Source organism: Bufo bufo, chromosome 3, assembly GCF_905171765.1.
Source record: "Bufo bufo chromosome 3, aBufBuf1.1, whole genome shotgun sequence".
NCBI lineage: Eukaryota > Metazoa > Chordata > Amphibia > Anura > Bufonidae > Bufo > Bufo bufo.
The window spans coordinates 263123248-263145828 of record NC_053391.1 but is presented as its reverse complement, the minus strand read 5'-3'; the positions used below and the strand labels follow the sequence as shown (position 1 = coordinate 263145828).

General features: G+C 46.1%; 1 protein-coding gene across 1 annotated transcript in view; it reads right to left on the bottom strand.

Moving 5' to 3' along the window:
• The window catches only part of ZC3H11A (zinc finger CCCH-type containing 11A), a 231292-nt gene that overhangs the window by 178257 nt on the left and 30454 nt on the right, over positions 1 to 22581 (bottom strand). Inside the window, exons 2-3 of the mRNA XM_040422208.1 lie at positions 5426 to 5455; positions 4335 to 4384 (exon numbers count right to left, since the gene is read on the bottom strand). The gene's annotated coding sequence lies outside the window, so the exon portion shown is untranslated. The remainder of the gene's footprint in view (positions 1 to 4334; positions 4385 to 5425; positions 5456 to 22581) is intronic.

Sequence of the window (22581 nt, the reverse complement as noted above, 5' to 3'; positions counted from 1 at the left end):
AGAACGGGACCCTTCCTCAAATTTCAGGAAGAGATCATCGCGAACCTCCTGTATCCAGGAGGTTCCGAGGCCCCAACCACCAGTGTAGTGAGCCGTCTACACGAGCGACATTTCCCCAGTGTCGTTGCTGGTACCTCAACCCAACCGTCACCCCGAAAAAGATGTCGTGTCTGTAGCAGGAGTGGAATAAGGCGTTACACCCGCTATTTCTGTCCTGACTGCCCTAACCACCCTGCCCTATGCTTTGGAGAGTGTTTCCGGAAGTACCACACACAGGTACACTTTGCATAGGGATTGCATCTCACAGGACAGGCACACAGGGCTATTAGGGCCCTTACACTCACAGCTACTGCAAACCTCTCCTTTCACCTGGGATAAAGTGCATAATGTACTTCGCCACATCTTTGGGCGATTTGCGCTTTGCACATTGTCCCATGGGGAAGGAGAGGTTTGTCCTATAAAAGGTAAAAATAAAAATCACCGGTAAGCAAAAAAGTTAACGTTCAGTTCAAAAGTTTATATGTTCTGTTCAAAAGTTATTATAAAGTTAATAAATTTATTGCGTTGCGGCCTGGTTTTTTCTTTTTTGTTTTGTTTTTTTACCTTCCAGGTGGACCAACCGATCGACTAGCTGCAGCACTGATGTGCATTCTGACAGAAGCATTGCGCTGCTGTCAGATTACACAAAAAAGTCGGTGTATGCGGCGCTGCAAGACGAGATTTCTCCTCTGCAGTAAAAGATACGTTTGCCGAGGCATATGAGCTGAGGAGGCGGCGGTGTTCAAATCCCGGCAATGATTTATTCATCCACATCGATTGATGTGAATGGAGAAATCGGGTTTGCCAGGGCATACGAGCTAAGTGGGTATGGATGTTGGGCGGAGCTCCTATGTCCTGGCAGACGCCTTTCCCCTCTTTTTTTTTTGGCAGAGATTTTTTCATCCACATTGATCGATGCGAATGAAGAAATCTGTGCCGTTCATTTTTTCTTTCAGCCCAGAGGTTGAACGAAAAAAAAAAATCTCATTACCCGTATGCTCAATATATGGAGAATAGCAGAAACTCCTAATGCTGGCCATACATGTAATGATTGCGGAGACCCTCAAATGCCAGGGCAGTACAAACACCCCACAAATGACCCCATTTTGGAAAGAAGACACCCCAAGGTATTCCGTGAGGGGCATATTGAGTCCATGAAAGATTGAAATTTTTGTCCCAAGTTAGCGGAAAGGGAGACTGTGAGAGAGAAAAAAAAAACAAAAAAAAAAAACAATTTTCGCTAACTTGTGGCAAAAAATAAAAAATTTATATGAACTCGCCATGCCCCTCATTGAATACCTTGGGGTGTCTTCTTTCCAAAATGGGGTCACATGTGGGGTATTTATACTGCCCTGGCATTTTAGGGGCCCTAAAGAGTGAGAAGAAGTCTGGGATCCAAATGTCTAAAAATGCCCTCCTAAAAGGAATGTGGGCCCCTTTGCGCATCTAGGCTGCAAAAAAGTGTCACACATGTGGTATCGCCGTACTCAGGAGAAGTTGGGCAATGTGTTTTGGGGTGTCATTTTACATATACCCATGCTGGGTGGGTGAGATAAATATCTCGGCAAAAGACAACTTTCCCCATTTTTTTATACAAAGTTGGCATTTGACCGAGATATTTCTCTCACCCAGCATGGGTATATGTAAAATGACACCCCAAAACACATTCCCCAACTTCTCCTGAGTATGGCGATACCACATGTGTGACACTTTTTTGCAGCCTAGGTGGGCAAAGGGGCCCAAATTCCAATGAGTACCTTTAGGATTTCACAGGTCCTTTTTTTACAGATTTTGATTTCAAACTACTTACCACACATTAGGGCCCCTAGAATGCCAGGGCAGTATAACTACCCCACAAGTGACCCCATTTTGGAAAGAAGACACCCCAAGGTATTCCAGGAGGGGCATGGAGAGTTCCTAGAATTTTTTATTTTTTGTCACAAGTTAGCGGAAAATGTTTTTTTTTTTTGTTTTTTTTTCTTACAAAGTCTCATATTCCACTAACTTGTGACAAAAAATAAAAACTTCCATGAACTCACTATGCCCATCACAAAATACCTTGGGGTGTCTTCTTTCCGAGCCATAAATCTGGTGACAGGTTCCCTTTAAATGACTTTCCCTGTAGAGCTGTAAATAGATCCCAATTTGCTGTGTAAACGCTACTGTTTTGGTGCTATGTATGTGCTGCAACTGGTTCTATTGGTATTATGGCTGAAACTGTTACTAAATTAGTTTCATAAATTTGGTAACTAGGCCAACAAAATGGCCACACTCAACTATGTAGACATAAATTTTATACCCTAAAACCAGCCTCCTTCCAAACAGAGTAGACAATCGCTGTGTCCTAAGGCCAATTTCACACAAGCGTATTCAGTCCATGAAATATGCCCTGTGTGACAGCAGTATTTCCCGGCCTGAATGCTGCTCCTGTGACACAAACTCACGGCACTATAAGGATTTATAATGCTGCGTGTTCCTGTCTGACCTCGGTTGTACTGATGGCATTATGTGAATACAATTCAGTACAGCTGAGGTCAGGCAGGAACACACAGTATTTTAACCACTTCAGCCCCCCTAGCTTAAACACCCTTAATGACCAGGCCACTTTTTACACTTCTGCACTACACTACTTTCACCGTTTATTGCTCGGTCATGCAACTTACCACCCAAATGAATTTTACCTCCGTTTCTTCTCACTAATAGAGCTTTCATTTGGTGGTATTTCATTGTTGCTGACATTTTTACTTTTTTTGTTATTAATCGAAATTTAACGATTTTTTTGCACAAAAATGAAATTTTTCACTTTCAGTTGTAAAATTTTGCAAATAAACACGACATCCATATATAAATTTTTCTCTAAATTTATTGTTCTACATGTCTTTGATAAAAAAAAATGTTTGGGTAAAAAAAAAAATGGTTTGGGTAAAAGTTATAGCGTTTACAAACTATGGTACAAAAATGTGAATTTCCGCTTTTTGAAGCAGCTCTGACTTTCTGAGCACCTGTGTGTCCTCAATTACACAGTTTTGTAGGCATGCTCATTTGTGCATCATTGTGCAGGAAGAGGCAATAAATAAGCTGTGGTCATCACCAGAAAGCTCAAAATTCGAATTTTGGAGCACCTTAACTACATAAAAAATCCGCACAGTGTGAACATATCCAATGCGGCCAGACACTTTATTTGCAAACATGAAAGCCAAGTGCGCAATTTCAAAGCTTTTGCAATAGAACAAGTGAGACTACCTAGTAGAGGAGGAGATTTGAAACGTTTAGTGAGATTGAGAGAAGCCTTCTGGATTTTCAAATTGAATACCAGGCATCCTAATGGCCTGAATATGAAAAAAGAGCTCTTGTATTTCTATTGACCAATGGTCTTTTTGCATTATATTACCTTTTACACTGCAATTGAGAGTACTAGCGGGAGCGGGGAGAGGGAAAGAGCCTATGTCAGATATAGCAGTGGAACACTGTCACATATGGATCCATGCATGGATGCGGTTGTATATAGCTGGTGTGGTGTTCTACTGCTATCATGACATTTGATACTCTACCTTAATTTTATTATGTATACTGTTTTTATTTATGTTATATTTCACGTTTGATTTAATTGACAAACTGATGACTATATGTGGATGCATAAATTATCAATGCATATTGTAAAACACATGAGCACTGCTACATCTGGAAAATAAGAGGTTAAAGTGTGCTTTGCCTCCTCTGCTCCCCCGCCCTGCAGGTGGGGGGCAGTGAGTAATTACTCTACAAACCAACATAAAACCACCAGAGATAACACAGCTCATTGTTACGACTAAGAACTATTGTTCGAAACGCGTCAAAGTTGCTACACTTGTGGGTGGATGTCCTGTCTAAACTGTCTACTGCCTGAATAAAAGACGAAGATTTTAGCTACCAAAATCGTGAGTGCTGGAATTTTGTTGTGCTTCATACTAGTGGTCATCACCTACTGTGAATGATGGACCCTTTGTTATCTGTATCTAGCTGATATATTTCATTGTAATCCTGCATGTGATAATGAGATGACTACTACAGCATAATGTGATCTCTACATGAGTAGTGGTGATGTACAAAAAAAATACAGCGAAATCAAAATAAATCACCAAAAATTCTTTTAAAAAAACAGGATTTAAACAATAGGCCATTGCCTGATAACACATTCTCTTAGCTAATTAACAAACATGTAAAATCCATACATGGCAAACTTTAATTATCCTGTCAATTTATATTTGTAAATAGCTGAGTCCACAACAACAACATTTTAGCTAATGAGAACTCACCGAGGCACATCTGTAGGGCCCAGTTCTGAACCAGCTGCAAGATTTTTCTCCTGTAGGTCGAATCAACCATCAATCCAAAAGTTAATTTGTAGAAGAGGGAATGGCAGTAGGGTGAAGGAAGGGATTTGGAGCCAGCTATATATAAGCAACACAGGAAAGTCCGTACTGGAAAATGCTTAGGTTGAAGAAAAAAAATAAAATAAAAAACTCAGCTACTTGAGGAAAAAAAAATTAAAAAAAATAAATCACTAAAAAAGTAATTCCAGTTTGCTGCACAAAAAGTCTTTGAAAGAAAAATATATAAAAAAGGGTTTTAGATATATATAAAAAAATAAAAAAAAAGCCCTTCAAAAATTCAAATTCCACGTCTTTGAATTTCTTCACCTAATAGGAGGGGGAAAAAACACTCCTCCTTTTTTAAAAACCAAGTGGAGGTAGAAAACAAGCACAGGATTATTACATTGGCTCAACAAACACATCATTGCTGCCATGTTAAAAAGATCATATGTACTATCTATGTAATCCTGTAACTACGCATTTCCTACAGAATGTTTACTGGTCTAAACTAATGAAACAACGAAGATTTACAACCACGGGCGCAGCTATAGTGGAGGCGTGGGCTACGGGGCCCGAACTCAAAGGATACTGCCTAGGAGGAAGACTAAAAGATTTTATTGTCAGGGCCCCAGCAACACTATAATACAATAACATGACACACAGTGTTTATGTGTAGGAAACTGTCGGAGCGGCTGCCGGACCTTGGTCTGAGAGACTAATCTTAACTAGCCACAGGAGTGGGGGATACACAGGAGGAGAGGATTGTGAAGCAGCTACTGGGGTCTTTTCTAGTTACACCCACTGTTTACAACCCACAAGGATGGTTTGTACAGTTCCCCAGAAATAAATCTGTTACAGGCCTCTTACAATGCCTTTATATCTCCTAACCTGATGGAAGTAGCTGCTTCAGACATTCAGAGTAGTGCCTTGGGAACGGTTTAGTCAACCAATGTCCTCCCAACCTGAGTAAGAGGTCACCCCTATCTTGGCTATGTGCTGCCACTTGGTAGGTAATTGTTTAGTTCCATACTCACACTGCTCGATTTCTCACGATTGTTGGCAAACTGAAAAATAAGAAAATTAGACATTGATAAATGCAAATCATTAATTTTGTTACTTATATACTGTAAGAGGTCTAGGGACGGTCTCTAGAACTGCGCTCGGCAGCGAGGAGAAGCAGAACTTTGCTGAGCGCTTCAGACTCCTCATTCTAGAGATCAGCGGGGGTATCAACACTTTTGATATGTCCCTATGACATATAGACCGTTTTAAAAACTCACCACTGTCCACTGCTTACCCCGCCAGGCACCAACCCATGAAGATTGCGTTCTGCGGCACGAGCCTCTTGCCACAGCTTCATTTACGGTGCGCCCTATGCTCACGAATAGTAGGGAAAAGTCTAATGCGTATTGAAAGGAGTCAGACTTTTTTTAGGGCGTAAAATGGCCTGAACAGGTGTCTATGGCGCTTGCACAGGCATTATTGCGATCTCTGGCATATCAGCAGTAGAATATTTTAGGGTGCTGTCAGATGTAGCTGCAGTTGTGATTCAGTCAGAAGCTATGGGTCCATGTGGCTAGTGGAAGAAGTGTTAAATAGGTTGTGCAGCCAGCACGTATTGATGACCTACCCTCTGGATAGGTCATCAATATCTGATCGCTGGGGGTTCGACTCCCCGCTACCCCGGCAATCAGTTGTTAGAGGAGGAGGTGGCGCTTGTGCGAGTGATACTTCCTCTTCAACATTACACTGCGCATGGTCTCGGAGGCGCAGTGTAATTACAAGTGCATGTTCCATTGATTTGAATAGGATGAGCACTTGTAATTACACTGCGCCACCGCTGCAAGCGAGACGATTGGCAGTGTAATCTTAGAGAGGAAGCAGTGCTCACACAGGAGCCGCCTCCTCTTGAAACAGCTGATTGGTGGGGGTGACGGGAGTCAGACCCCCACGAATCAGATATTGATGACCTACCTTGAGGATAGGTCATCAATATGTACTGGCTGCACAACCTCTAACTCCCTTCAATCTGTTAATGACCACACATTTTGCAGGCAAACCATGTGTCGTTAAGAAAAAGGAGTTAGAGGATCTGACAACAAAATGAAGTGCAATCTGAAAGCACCATGTTATAGAGCAGGAAGAGCTGAGCAGATTGATATCAATTTGTGTGGCAAAAGATTCAGTAAAACCTGTAATTAAGGCTACTTTCACACTAGCGTTTTAGTTTTCCGGTATTAAGATCCATCACAGGGGCTCAATACAGTTAAAAAACGCTTCAGTTTTGTCCCCATTCATGAAAAAACTGAACAGAACGGAATGCTGCAAAATGCATTCCGTTCAGTTTAGTTGCGTTCCCATACCGGAGAGCAAACCGCAACATGTTGTAGTTTGCTTTCCATCCTGGGATGCGGAGCAAGACGGATCCATCATGACCCCCAATGCCCCTAACAATAGAAAACGGATCTGTCCTCCATTGACTTTCAATGGAGTTTATGACGGATCCGTATTGGCAATGTTAAAAATAATACAACCTGATCTATTCATAACAGATGCAGATGGTTGTATTATCAGTAACAGAAGCGTTTTTGATGAACCCTGCCGGATCCAGCAAAAACGCTAGTGCGAAAGTAGCATTATATCTATTTTTTCCACCTCCTGTGAAAAGCGATCAGTACGGTTAAGAGGTTATCAGTGATTGATAGCATTGTGTGCATACAGAGATAGCTGTCAGTCCCTGATAAAACCTCCTTCCTGTAATGATGGCTGTTCACAGGAAATGTAAAAAGCAAAGATATAAATGAATAACACTGACTGCTGTCAGTGTAATTCAGTAGATACAGGGCTAACAGGGACACACAGCCTTATAAATCATTATAATGCTGTGAGAGCCTGTCAGAGGAGCAGAGTTCAGAACGGTACCTCACACTGACACACGCTGCAAGTTTCTCATTCTGAAAGATGGTCACCACCATTAGTGAATACCAGTGCCATGTAAGAGTTAACAAGGTCCACAACAAAGTTTAGGTACGTGGTACATGTTAAAGGAGTTGTCTCATCATGGACAATGGGGGCATATCGCTAGGATATGCCCCCATTGTCTTATAGGTGCGGGTCACATATATATCAAGAACGGAGCCCCGCAAGGTGGTGGCTGGAGGACTCCGGTCCGGCCACCACCAAGCCAGCTACTTATAGAAGTGAATAGGAATGTACCGCGCATGAGCAGCCCCGGCTCCCATTCATTTCTATGAGGCCGGCTCCATAGAAATTTAATAGAGGGCGGTTGCACATGAGCAGTGCACCCTTCTTCACTTGAGGGGCTCCGTTCTCGATATAGGTGCGGGTCCCAGCAGTGGGACCCACACCTATAAGACAATGGGGGCGGAGCAAGACAGATCCATCGTGATCCACAATGCAAGACAACGGGGACGGATCCGTTTAACTCTGACACTATCAGACACAATAGAAACGGATCCGTCATGAACTCCATTGAAGAGGCAGGATCAAATACGAAACTCTACAGAGGAATAAAGATGCAGGTGGTTTGGCTCTACCTAATCCTATGCTGTATTTTTTGTCAGCCCAACTACAGCATTTAAAGGGGTGGGGAGTATTAGGCGACTTGGGAGGGAAAAGTGGTCGGCTGATGGGATGGGCATCAAATAGGTATCCCCCATTAGCAGCTATAGAAGGAGAGATAAAAGGAGAAATGGGGTGTATTCCAACTTTACAACTTATGAGGAAAGTATGGGGTAAGGCAAAAAGTATTTTAGGAATAACGGGATTAATGAACCTCTGGGTGGCCTGAATGGATTCTCACAGTGGGGAAAATAAAGGGAATATGGAACTTAGGCCATGTTTATTCTAACGGGATTTTTAAAGCAATATCAGCAGCTGTGCTCTGAATTTGGGCTGCCCTCTTCACAGTTCTACAAGTATTTGCAGTTTAGGCATGCATTGGAAGCTCAGTCCAAATCAGCCACCGGTGACGTTTGTATCCAATCAGACATTAAGCACAGGTGTTAATGCAGGATCAGTAAAGGGAGCGTACAGTGTTCATTTTAGGACATGGTCAGATATCATAGTCAAGTATCAAAATAATGCCAATGTGACACCTGACCCTGACACCTGACTCTGACACCTGACCCTCATATCTGAGTTTGACTTATGCTCTTCATAGGTCAGGGTCAAAGTGAGAATGAGTTATAGATATATATTATGTATTTGTATGCTAAATCACACAACCAAAGTATGTCTATTGCTGAGCTTATAGCTCTGTGCCTAAAATGCTGTAAGCTAACACATTACTGTGTTATGAGCGCATAGCTGATAGCTCAGTGGTAAGGAAGGGAGCAAAGGATTTTAGGTTTACTGTGGTTTTGAATGCTACATCACATAGATGAACAAAAAGCCCAAGCTCATACAAGGCAAGCTGGTAGCTCAGAGGCAAGGCTGTTGCCCCATGTCCAGGCATTCAGAGTTCAAAGCCCCTTTCTGCCTCCAAAAAATGTTTACATTTTATTATGCCCTAGATAAGAGGCAAATTTAAATGATGTGTGACGCCGATATCTCACATCCTTCACTTCTCAGTGTCACAAAACATTTTAGCTTTACTGTGGTTTTGTATGCTACATCACATAGATGAACAAAAATCACAAGCTCATACAAAGCAAGCTGATAGCTCAGTGGTAATGCTGTTGCCCCATGTCTAGGCTTTCTGAGTTCAAAACCCCTTTCAGCCTCTAACAAGTGTTTATATTTTATTATGCCCTAGATAAGAGGCAAATGTAAATGATGTCTGACGATGATATCTCAGTCACGTCCTTCATTTGTCAGTGTCGCAAGGGATCTTCTGTATACTGTGTTTTTTGCTATACTACATCTCATAGATCAAAAAAATCACCAACTTCAGTGTCTAGAACTATAGCTCAGTGGTAAGACACTTGCTTTGCATGCAGTGTTCATGGGTTCAAAATCCCTTCCAGGCTATTAATAAATAAAATTTATGTTTTATATTTTATTGAGCTCTAGATCAGAGTCAAATTCAAGTGGTGTGTGATGTAAGTACTCTTTTTTTTATTTTATTAAGAGTACATGGGCAGCACTATAGTAAAGGGGGCCTGTATACAGAGCTGTATCCTGGATTTTACATATCTACTGTATATATGTGTATTATACACACAGTGTTTATAGCTTCACCACACTGAGATCTGCTCAGAAAGCTGATATACATTACACTGGTTTATCCACAGACACAATATATGATCATACAGATGGCAGTACTATGTGATAGCTTCTAAGTATAGAAAACCATGTGCTAATGTTATGGCTTGGAGGTTACATTAATGGCTTTGCATGTTGAAGTCCCCAGAAAGACATATGTTTTTTTCTTTAATAGCATATACTATAATAAATAATATGTCATTAGCCCATAGGATACCAGCGCTGTACATGTATGTCGCTGGAAACACGGTCACAAATCCCAGCGCCATACAGGTACAGCTCTCTGATCGGGCGGCCACAGGAGCTACTCCCGCCCGATCAGCTGCAGGGGTCCGGCAGGCACTAATAGTTGGACCCCTGCTGTATGCACCGGCATCTGTGAAAACACTGATGCCTGCTCATTAACCCTTGCACTGCCGCGGTCAGCGCTGACGGCTGCATGTGCGGTATCCCCGTGGTGCTGTGACGTCAGCCTGCTGTCTAGCCCTGTCAGTCAATGGGGGGAGGGGTGTGTGTGCAGAGCACAGGGGGTGTTATAGAGCATTGCTCAGAATATTCAGCCCCGCCTCTGAGTGCTCGAATTGTTTATTTGCATATGAATCTCTGCATATCGCTGCAGCTATTTATCATACATAATCAGCATAATGAGCCCTACCAGGCAGTACGTATGGTCTAATAGGGTTGATTCTGGTGACAGAGCCTCTTTAACCTCTTATGGACACAGGGCGTACCTGTGTATTTTCGATCACCGCTGTGCGGCGGGCAGTGTTAGGAACGGTGCGCCTGCTGAAATCATTCAGAAGGCACCCTGTGACAATGCCATACCGGCGATTGCTGCTAACCGCAGGTCAATTCAGACCTGCGGTTTGCAGCATTTCCAGGTTATTCAGGTCTCCGGTGACCCGGAATAGGAGGGTGATCAGTGGTGTAATATACACCACCAATCACCCTCCGCAGATCCTGTGAGGTGGCGGTGACGGAGGATGAGGATCGTCTGTGATTGGCTGGAGGGACTGACCTGGAGATAACGTCCTGGAGCTCCGCTCTCCCCACCCACAGAGGTGCGCTGAATGTGGCCGGCACTCTTAGCTGTAAAAGAGCGCCTGGCCACTGTTAGCGCATCGCCCACCCCACCGCTGATCAGCGAGTTTTTGGGCTGTGAGCAATTTTTCGGGGATTTTGTTAGGTTAGGGTGGGTTAGGGTAGGGTATACATAAAAACACACTGCCCCCCACACACACACACTAAATAAAGTTTTACACACACACGCACTCCCCTTTAGCGTTCTAAGATGGCCCGCAGGATGTTCTCGGCCGAGGAGGCATACGCCCAGCTGCTCTCCGACTCCGAGAGCCCCAGTGAGGACGAGGATGACCCCACTTTCCTGTTGTCATCCTCGTTCTCCTCATCATCTAGTGATGATGATGAGCCCCAAGGCGACGGAGACGCCGCCAGGCGGAGCCAGGAGCCCCCCGTGCCAGGAACCCTGTGGCCCACACTAGTATGAGCAGCCCTGGGGCTCGTACTAGTTTTCCGGCCCACCAGGCAAATTCACCTGATCCCTCTACCGGTGAACTTGGCTGGAGTACCCCAGAGGATTTTGAGCCCTTGATTCCTGACTTTGTTGGCCAACCAGGAATCCAGACACGGTGGGCTTCACTGAATATGACATTTTTTGTTTTTTTTCAGTGAACAATTTGTGAATCTGATGGTGGAGCAAACGAACTTGTTCACCCAACAGTTTATAGCCCAATTTCTCCCGAGTCAGAAAATACCTCATATGTGGATGTAGAGTGATCTGCGGGTGAACTACGCGGCTCAGAAGACAAAGAGCGCTATTGGGATTTTGGACAACCAAAATCGCAATGGCGCTACTTCTCTTCTGAGCCATGTAGTTTGCCAGCAGAGCACTTTACGTCCACATATGGGGTATGTCCTTACTTGGGAGAAATTGGGCTACGAATTTTGGTGCGCGTTTTCTCCTATTACCCCTTGTAAAAATGAAATAAAAGGGGCTACAAGAACATGTTAGTGTAAAAAAAGGAGATTTAGAATTTTCTCCTCCACTTTGCAGCTATTCCTGTGAAGACTGTGAAATAAATTAAAATGGGGGAAGGGCAGGGGCGGACTGAGAACCCTCAGGGCCCCTGGGCAAAATAAATCAAGGGCCCCCTTACAGGCCCCACCCATGTTCTGCTGCAAGCCCCACCCTTGTCCCGCCTCCAGCCACACCCTACACAATCTTTAATAAGATTTCAAAGTTAAAGCAACACAAAAGGCACCCAGACCCCTTCAGCTCATTGCAGTGGTCTGGGTACAGTGTCCCTTTTGCAAATCGAGCTGCAATGTTCTAGAGAAACTGCACTGTTTACGTCCCAGCAATAAGTCAGCCTCTAGTCGCTGGCAGCCACCTGAGGGCTTCCTGGAGTAAAACAGACCTTTGGTCCGGTATCTGACGCTGGACGTCCTCACACTCTGCATGATGACCTCCAGGGTCAGATTTTTCCCCATAGGAAAGCATTGATTCAATGCTTTCATATGGGGTGATCTAATCTCAGCGTCCATTAGTGAGCCTCTGTTAGAAACAGTCCCCTCCACCTTGTACTTGTTCCACTGATCTGCTACTTGCGGGCTACGTGGGCATGAGTTCAGTCACTTCGGGATCACGCGCTGCAGAACGGGATAGCGCACCGAAGTGACTGAACTCATTCCCGCGCAGCCCACAAGTAGCGGAACAATTACAAGAGGGGTGGGGAATAGCCAAATTAAAAAATATTTTGAACCAAAAGGTGTGCTTTTGGTGGGTTTTGAACTAATGGTGGTCTGTGGATGGCACTGTTGTGGGGGCTCTGTGGATGGCACTGTTGTGGGGGCTCTGTGGATGGCACTGTTGTGGGGGCTCTGTGGATGGCACTGTTGTGGGGGCTCTGTGGATGGCTCTGTTGTGGGGGCTCTGTGGATGGCACTGTTGTGGGGGCTCTGTGGATGGCACTGTTTGAGGGGGCTCTGTGGATGGCACTGTTGTGGGGGGCTCTGTGGATGGCACTGTTGGTGGGGGCTCTGTGATGGCACTGTTGTGGGGCTCTGTGGATGGCACTGTTGTGGGGCTCTGTGGATGGCACTGTTGTGGGGGCTCTGTGGATGGCACTGTTGTGGGGGCTCTGTGGATGGCACTGTGGGTGACACATATATAGCACCTTATGCTATATATGTGTCATCCACAGATACCCCCATAACAGTGTCCTGTGAGTGATTGACCCCCAATACAGGGTCTGGGGGCCCGGGCATCTGGTGTTGTATTGGCAGCGGGGCCCGGTGCAGTCGCTGTATTCTATCGCACGGGCCCCGCTCACTGTAATACTAATTTTCATATGTGATACAAGAGAAATCCTCTGCGGTCCTCTCCCTCTCTGTACTCACAAACTCAGAAGCAGGCAGGCCAGGGCGGCCAGCGCAACTCACTGACGTCACGAGCCTGCTCCTCCCACTTTATCAATGAAGCAGGCGGAGGATTTCTCTTGTTCACATATGAAAATTAGTATTACAGTGAGCGGGGTCCGGTGCGGATAGAATACAGTGACTGCACCGGGCCCCGCTGCCATTACCACCATTACCAGGCCGACAAAACATTTGGAATCGGGGCGCTGGGCATAATACATTATGCTATATCTGCGGCGGGCCCCCATCCCGGCCGGGCCCTCGGACCATGTCCGAAGTGCCCGACCGGTCAGTCCGCCCCTGGGGAAGGGATTATAATTTAGTACTCCATGGAAGTGTGATACTCCCTGAAGCAACCGTCAATACAGAGGCCTGGATGATCGGGGCAAGTGTCACACTGAGTGGTGGTGTCCTTCCGTTACCCCCTCCTGTTACACACACTGCACTTTTTTTGGGACCGTCCCTTCTTTCCAGTATGGGGGAACCACACCTGGAAAGTGTTGGCCAGGGACGATCCGGGCGCCTCCAGTTCCCGAGGTACTCCAGCCTGCTCTTTCCCGGTCAGAAAAGATCAGGTCCTTGAGGACTGCCTCATAGAAACTGAAGGAATTTCCCTGTGTTGCCAGTGCTCCGTGACAGCACAAAAGAGTTGTACAAGGCAACCTGCACAAGTAGACCACAACTTCTTTGTACCATGCTCGGGTTTTGCGCCATGGCGTTTAGGGTTGGCCACATTTTCTTCAAGCCAAACCCGAACAGAAGGGAGGGAGGGCCCCCCTTCCAGGCCCCACCCATGTCCCGCCTCCAACCATGCCCATGTCCCACCTCCAGCCACACCCGTGTCCCGCCTCCACCCCTGGTCGCTGTCGCACCACGATCGTTACGCCCCTGATCCCGTCACTACAGAAATACAGCGCCCTATACCTCTTACATCCAGTGACGTCTCCTTTGATGTAGATGTTCTCTTTCCTCATCTTCTCCTTTCAGACCTTCAGACCAGACACCATTTTTCAGCCATTTCTCGTCTCTGCAGTTTGACAATAAAAATCTTAGTTTACTACTTTTCCCATCATCCTCCCATCTTCTGGACAAATCATCCTACTACCCCCAATACTGTGCCGCTGTGCTCCTCAATACTATACTGCAGAAACAGATAAACCCCCTGATAATAGTAGTACCACACAGAGCCCCCCATATAAAATACCCCTTCTTTGTGGCCTCAGTAGAAGCCCCCAAATAATGTGCCAGTAAGAAGTGCCCCCATAGATGCCCCCATGTGTCAGTAAGAAGTGCCTCTTTTCTCCCGCCCAATATATGCCAGTATAAGGTGCCTCTTCTTCCCCCCTTCCCTTATATGTGCCAGTATCAAGTGCCTCATTTCCCCCCCCCCAATATGTGCCAGTATAAAGTGCCTCTTTCCCTCCCTTCCCCCCCATATGTGGCAGTATCAAGAGCCTCATTTCTCCTCCTCCCCAATATGTGCCAGTATAAGGTGCCTCTTTCCACCCCTTCCCCCATATGTGCCAATTTCAGGGGACTCTCTTCTCTAAAAAAAAAACTAAAAAAATAAAAACATTTACTTATCCTCCAACAAGCGATTGCAGGCGTCTCCCTTCTCCCGGCCTGTGACGCAAGTGCTGTATGGCTCAGGCGGCGTGATGACATCATCGCGCCCACCTGCCCAGCCTCTGATAGGCTGCAGGCACAAGGTCCGCAAGCCTATCATGAGGAACAGGGGAGGGAGATCCCTCTTCCCCTCCCCCTGCCCCACCGCAGTCACAGCCGTCTGTATCACTGTCCTGAGGACGGCGGATACAAGATGACTATGGAGATGAGCGCATCCACAATGGAAGCGCTCATCTCCCTGTGCCCAGCACCGCCGCCAACATTCACAGCTGATCCTGTGCCCGGGTCTGACAAAGGCTTGTACCCGGGCACAGGATTGCAAACCCGGACTGTCGGGTCATTCCCGTATGGTGGCAACCCTATTCTGAGCAATGCTCTATAACACCCCCTGTGCTCTGCACACACACCCCTCCCCCCATTACTGACAGGGCTAGACACCAGGCTGACATCACAGCACCACGGGGATACCGCACATGCAGCCGTCAGCGCTGACCGCGGCAGTGCAAGGGGTAATGAGCCGGGCATCAGTGTTTTCACCGATGCCGTGCATACAGCAGGGGTCCAACTATTAGTGCCTGCCGGACCCCTGCAGCTGATCGGGCAGGAGTAGCTCCTGTGGCCGCCCAATCAGAGCGCTGTACCTGTATGGCGCTGGGATTTGTGACCGTGTTTCCAGCGACATACATGTACAGCGCTGGTATCCTATGGGTTAATGACATATTATTATTATATCATATGCCATTAAAGAAAAAAACATATGTCTTACTGGGACTTCAACCCTGCAAAGCCATTAATGTAACTTCAAGCTATAACATTACCACATGGTTTTTCTATACTTAGAAGCTATCACATAGTACTCTGCCATCTGTATGATCATATATCGTGTCTGTGATAAACCAGTAATATGTATATCAGCTTTCTGAGCAAATCCTCAGTGTGGTGAAGCTATAGACACTGTGTGTATAATACACATATATACAGTAGATATGTAAAATCCAGGATACAGCTCTGTATACAGGGTCCCTTTACTATAGTGCTGCCCATGTACTCTTAATAAAATTTAAAAAAAAAAAAGAGTACTTACATCACACACCACTTGAATTTGACTCCTGATCTAGAGCTCAATAAAATATAAAACATAAATTTTATTAATAGCCTGGAAGGGGTTTTGAACCCATGAATCCAGCACCTATTCCAAGTTACCTAATACTTAACTTTTATTTGTATATTAGTAAAACGAATTGCTACCTCAACTATATCTTAAAATTGCAGTGCGTTACAGTCCTCACTTGTCTATTAGAGTACTATAGTGTTATGCAGCATCCCCTTCCTGTGGGTACAGGTCAATCCTAATCACCACTGATGCTGCTGGCTGCGCGCTGCCAGCATGCTCAACATTCAGTGTGCGATTCCCCTTATGCTGTTTGGGGCTGTAAACTGCACTGTATTAAAACTAAAGCCTCACGCTGCCCCCCGACATGTTTCGCCGTTACCGGCGTCTTCAGGGGTTAGGGCAGAGTGTGCGCGTGTCTCCTCCCGGATGGTTTATAAGACCTTTGTTGGTGATGTCATCAATGTGTGTTTCACTTGTGGGCGTGATTGAAGCCTCTGATGCGGCTCTGTTAGGTGTAATGCCGACCTACTTCCTTCCGGCGACTCCTCTCATCCACATTCGACCCGTGATTCGCATGTCATCATCTCAACGCGCCGCGTCTGTGCTAGGGACCAGGGTTTCCCACTGCGCATGCCTGTGGACTTGGTTCGCGGCACCTAAGGTAAAGCCTGTGCTGCTCATGGCAATGCTCAAGAACATAGAGAGTTAGTGGAGCCTGTTTAACTGCGCATGTCCGTCGGTTTCATACATCGGCGCTCCGCTTCCACCTACTATATTTACCCACGGCGCACGCTCAGGGACTTAGAATTATAAGTGGTAATTCTAAGTCCCTGAGCGTGCGCCATGGTAAATATAGTAGGTGGAAGCGGAGCGCCGATGTATGAAACAGACGGACATGCCAGTTAAACAGGCTCCACTAACTCTCTATGTTCTTGAGCATTGCCATGAGCAGCACAGGCTTACCTTAGTGCCGCGAACCAGTCCACAGGCATGCGCAGTGGGAAACCCTGGTCCCTAGCACAGACGCGGCGCGTTGAGATGATGACATGCGAATCACGGGTTCGAATGTGGATGAGAGGAGTCCGCCGGAAGGAAGTAGGTCCGGCATTACACCTAACAGAGCCGCATCAGAGGGCTTCAATCACGCCCATAAGTGAAACATACTTGATGACATCACCAACAAAGGTCTTATAAACCATCCGGAGGAGACACGCGCACACTCTGCCCTAACTCCTGAAGACGCCGGTAACGGCGAAACATGTCGGGGGGCAGCGTGAGGCTTTAGTTTTAATACAGTGCAGTTTACAGCCCCAAACAGCATAAGGGGAATCGCACACTGAATGTTGAGCATGCTGGCAGCGCGCAGCCAGCAGCATCAGTGGTGATTAGGATTGACCTGTACCCCACAGGAAGGGGATGCTGCATAACACTATAGTACTCTAATAGACAAGTGAGGACTGTAACGCACTGCAATTTTAAGATATAGTTGAGGTAGCAATTCGTTTTACTAATATACAAATAAAAGTTAAGTATTAGGTAACTTGGAATAGGTGCTGGATTAATAAGTGTATATTAGTCCTCTGGACATCAGTAGTTATTATTTTGTGAAAAAAACACTGCATCCAGCACTAAGGGAAAGCACAGTTTTTCCGTTGAACCCATGAACACTGCATGCAAAGCAAGTGTCTTACCACTGAGCTATAGCTCTAGACACTAAAGGTGGTGATTTTTTTTGATCTATGAGATGTAGTATAGCAAAAAACACAGTAAACCTAAGATCCCTTGCGACACTGACAAATGAAGGACGTGACTGAGATATCAGCGTCACACATCATTTACATTTGCCTCTTATCTAGGGCATAATAAAATATAAACACTTGTTAGAGGCTGAAAGGGGTTTTGAACTCAGAAAGCCTAGACATGGGGCAACAGCATTACCACTGAGCTATCAGCTTGCCTTGTATGAGCTTGTGATTTTTGTTCATCTATGTGATGTAGCATACAAAACCACAGTAAAGCTAAAATGTTTGTGACACGAGAATGAAGGACGTGAGATATCAGCGTCACACGTCAGCGTCACACATCATTTAAATTTGCCTCTTATCTAGGGCATAATAAAATGTAAATTTTTTTTGAGGCAGAAAAGGGCTTTGAACTCTGAATGCCTGGACATGGGGCAACAGCCTTACCTCTGAGCTACCAGCTTGACTTGTATGAGCTTGGGCTTTTTGTTCATCTATGTGATGTAGCATTCAAAACCACAGTAAACCTAAAATCCTTTGTTCCCTTCCTTACCACTGAGCTATCAGCTATGCGCTCATAACACTGTAATGTCTTAGCTTACAGCATTTTAGGCACAGAGCTATAAGCTCAGCAATAGACATACTTTGGTTGTGTGATTTAGCATACAAATACATAATATATATCTATAACTCATTCTCACTTTGACCCTGACCTATGAAGAGCATAAGTCAAACTCAGATATGAGAGTCAGGTGTCAGGTATCAGGGTCAGGTGTCACATTGGCATTATTTTGATACTTGACTATGATATCTGACCATGTCCTAAAATGAACACTGTAGGAGCGATCTCCATGGTATATCAAGCCTTGTTAGAGGACTTTCTTAAAGGATACCCCCTTAAAAGTAAACAACATTGAGAAAGAGATGTGGGTGAAATTACGGATGAACAGTGGGAGGAGGTGTTAGGCCTCACCCCTAACTTATCTCTTAGTGAAGCGGCGCGGCTATCCCATTTGTATTTAATACATAGAGTGTACAAGACCCCGGTGTTTTTACATAAAATAGGTTGTAGAGATAGCCCGGCTTGTCCAAAGTGTGGAAGTGCTGAGGCAGATCTACTTCATATGTTGTGGACATGCCCCTCACTGACATCGTATGAACTCCATTGAAAGTCAATTGGGGACGGAGCTGTCTTGGCAATGTTAAAGTTAATACAACCGGATCCGTTCATAACAGATGCAGATGGTTGTATTATCAGTAACGCTAGTGTGAAAGTAGCCTAAGTATGCATACACAGACAGCCGTCAGTCACTGGTAACTCCACCTCCCTATACCAATAGCTCTTCATAGGGCTGCAGTTGTAAAATGTACAAGTTTTACTGAATCTTTTCCCACAATAATATACACTGCTCAAAAAAATAAAGGGAACACAAAAATAACACCTTCTAGATCTGAGTTCATTAAATATTCTTCTGAAATACTTTTTTCTTTACATAGTTGAATGTGCTGACAACAAAATCACACAAAAAAAAAAATATGGAAATCACATTTTTTAACCCATGGAGGTCTGGATTTGGAGTCACACTCAAAATTAAAGTGGAAAAACACACTACAGGCTGATCCAACTTTGATGTAATGTCCTTAAAACAAGTCAAAATGAGGCTCAGTAGTGTGTGTGGCCTCCACGTGCCTGTATGACCTCCCTACAACGCCTGTGCATGCTCCTGATGAGGTGGCGGACGGTCTCCTGAGGATCTCCTCCCAGACCTGGACTAAAGCATCTGCCAACTCCTGGACAGTCTGTGGTGCAACGTGACGTTGGTGGATAGAGCGAGACATGATGTCCCAGATGTGCTCAATTGGATTCAGGTCTGGGGAACGGGCGGGCCAGTCCATAGCATCAATGCCCTTGTCTTGCAGGAACTGCTGACACACTCCAGCCACATGAGGTCTAGCATTGTCTTGCATTGAGAGGAACCCAGGGCCAACCGCACCAGCATATGGTCTCACAAGGGGTCTGAGGATCTCATCTCGGTACCTAATGACAGTCAGGCTACCTCTGGCGAGCACATGGAGGGCTGTGCGGCCCTCCAAAGAAATGCCACTCCACACCATTACTGACCCAATGCCAAACCGGTCATGCTGGAGGATGTTGCAGGCAGCAGAACGTTCTCCACGGCGTCTCCAGACTCTGTCACGTCTGTCACATGTGCTCAGTGTGAACCTGCTTTCCTCTGTGAAGAGCACAGGGCGCCAGTGGCGAATTTGCCAATCTTGGTGTTCTCTGGCAAATGCCAAACGTCCTGCACGGTGTTGGGCTGTAAGCACAACCCCCACCTGTGGACGTCGGGGCCCTCATATCACCCTCATGGAGTCTGTTTCTGACCGTTTGAGCAGACACATGCACATTTGTGGCCTGCTGGAGGTCATTTTGCAGGGCTCTGGCAGTGCTCCTCCTGTTCCTCCTTGCACAAAGGCGGAGGCAGCGGTCCTGCTGCTGGGTTGTTGCCCTCCTACGGCCTCCTCCACGTCTCCTGATGTACTGGCCTGTCTCCTGGTAGCGCCTCCATGCTCTGGACACTACGCTGACAGACACAGCAAACCTTCCTGCCACAGCTCGCATTGATGTGCCATCCTGGATAAGCTGCACTACCTGAGCCACTTGAGTGGGTTGTAGACTCCGTCTCATGCTACCACTAGAGTGAAAGCACCGCCAGCATTCAAAAGTGACCAAAACATCAGCCAGGAAGCATAGGAACTGAGAAGTGGTCTGTGGTCACCACCTGCAGAACCACTCCTTTATTGGGAGTGTCTTGCTAATTGCCTATAATTTCCACCTGTTGTCTATCCCATTTACACAACAGCATGTGAAATTGATTGTCACTCAGTGTTGCTTCCTAAGTGGACAGTTTGATTTCACAGTTGGAGTTACATTGTGTTGTTTAAGTGTTCCCTTTATTTTTTTGAGCAGTGTATATTAATCCGCTCAGCTTCTCCTAACATGGGGCTTTCAGATTGCATTGTATTTTGTGGTGACAGGTTCTTTTTAAAGGGTGACCAGTGGGGCCACTTAGATAACAGTCTTAGAAGTAACCCAAGCCAAATCTGTGCAGTGACCCAGCGGATCCACAGTGGCTCCCGTACCGGCCCAAAGGAGCATGGGTCTTTACAACTAATGTAGAGTTTGTTGCGATACCAAATTTTTGATTTCGGTTTCGATACCATGAAAAAAGTATTGCGATACTCGATACCATTCGATACCACGCGAAAAAAATAAAACAAAAAAAGCCACGTGCATTCTCATTTTTAAAAATGGCGAATCGCGCAGTTTTTATTTTATTTTTTCTGTTCCGGCATTCACCACCTAGATTTTTTTTTATATTTTAATAGTTTGGACTTTTCTGACGTGGCGATGTAATATGTTTATTTATATATTTTATATGTGAAATGGGAAAAGGGGGGTGATTTATACTTCATATTTTAGTGTTTGTTTTTTTTCACTTTTATTTAATAACTATTTCCCCCCCTTAGGGGCGAGAACCTGGGATCTTTCATCCCTTTTCCTATTCACCCTGATAGATCTCTATCAGGGTGAATAGGACTCCACACTGTCCCTGCTGCTCTGTGCTTTGTGCACACAGCATCAGGGATGTTACCATGGCAACCAGGGCTTCTGTAGCGTCCTGGCTGCCATGGTAACCGATCGGAGCCCCAGGCTTACACAGCTGGGGCTCCGATCAGAAGCTGCCACTGCACCACCAATGAGGGGGAGTGGATAGGGTCCCTGTGGCCACTGCCACCAATGATTTTAATACTAGAGGGTTGAGAGGGGGCCGGCGCACTGTGCCACCCAATGATTTTAATGGGATGGGGGATTGAGGGGGGGGGGGGGCACACTGCACCACCAATGATTTTGGACCACCGCTGATCGCAGCTCCCTGTCAGGGGCAGGGTGCCGGCAATGCGATTCTGCTGCCGGCACCCGCCTCCTGTATGTGTTAAAGACTGACTACTGTATATGAGTCCAGACTTTCACTATTAGGCACACAGAGCGGCGCCCAGCGATGTCTCAGCACTCACCATTTAGTCCTGGGCGCCGCTCCGTTCGCCCGCAGTGCCTAGGGTTGCCACCTTTTCTTCAAGCCAAACCCGAACAGAAGGGAGGGAGGGCCCTTTCCAGGCCCCACCCATGTCCCACCTCCAGCCACGCCCATGCCCCGCCTCTAACCACGCCCATGTCCCACCTCCACCCCTGATTGCTGTCGCACCGCAATCGTTACGCCCCTGATCCCACGCCTGCGCCGTACTGTTTAGTATTCGACGCAGACGCAGGATTTACGGGACGAAGAGGAGAACTCGGACGTCAATCAACTAAACATGGGCGTGCAACTGCCAAAGGTGAATGGACGGAGCCTCTAGGTGCTGCAGCAACGCCCTCATAGCACCTAGAGGCTCATTAGCATATCATGTCTTTATTTTAAAGGGCTTCTGTCACCCACTAAAGTGATTTTTTTTTTGGGGCTAGTTAAATTAGTTATATTGCGATATATGAAAATATAATGGTGTTACTTACTTTGATCCAGCAGTTTATTAAAAAAAATGAAGTTTTATAATATGTAAATTCGGTCTCTACCAGCAAGTAGGGCGGCTACTTGCTGGTACTGCTGCAGAAATCTGCCCCCTCGTCGTGTTGATTGACAGGGCCAGCCGGCATTTCAAAAATCGCGCGCCTGTGTGGATTCGGCGCAGGCGCTCTGAGATGAGGAGGCTCGTCTCCTCAGAACTCCCTCAGTGCGCCTGCGCCGATGACGTCTTCTATTTTGGTGATGTCATCGGCGCAAGCGCACTGAGGGAGTTCTGAGGAGACGAGCCTCCTCATCTCAGAGCGCCTGCGCCGAATCAACACAGGCGCGCGATTTTTGAAATGCCGACAGGGCCAGCCGGAGGAGGAGATCCCGGCTGGCCCTGTCAATCAACACGACGAGGGGGCGGTTTTCTGCAGCAGCTACCAGCAAGTAGCCGCCCTACTTGCTGGTAGAGACCG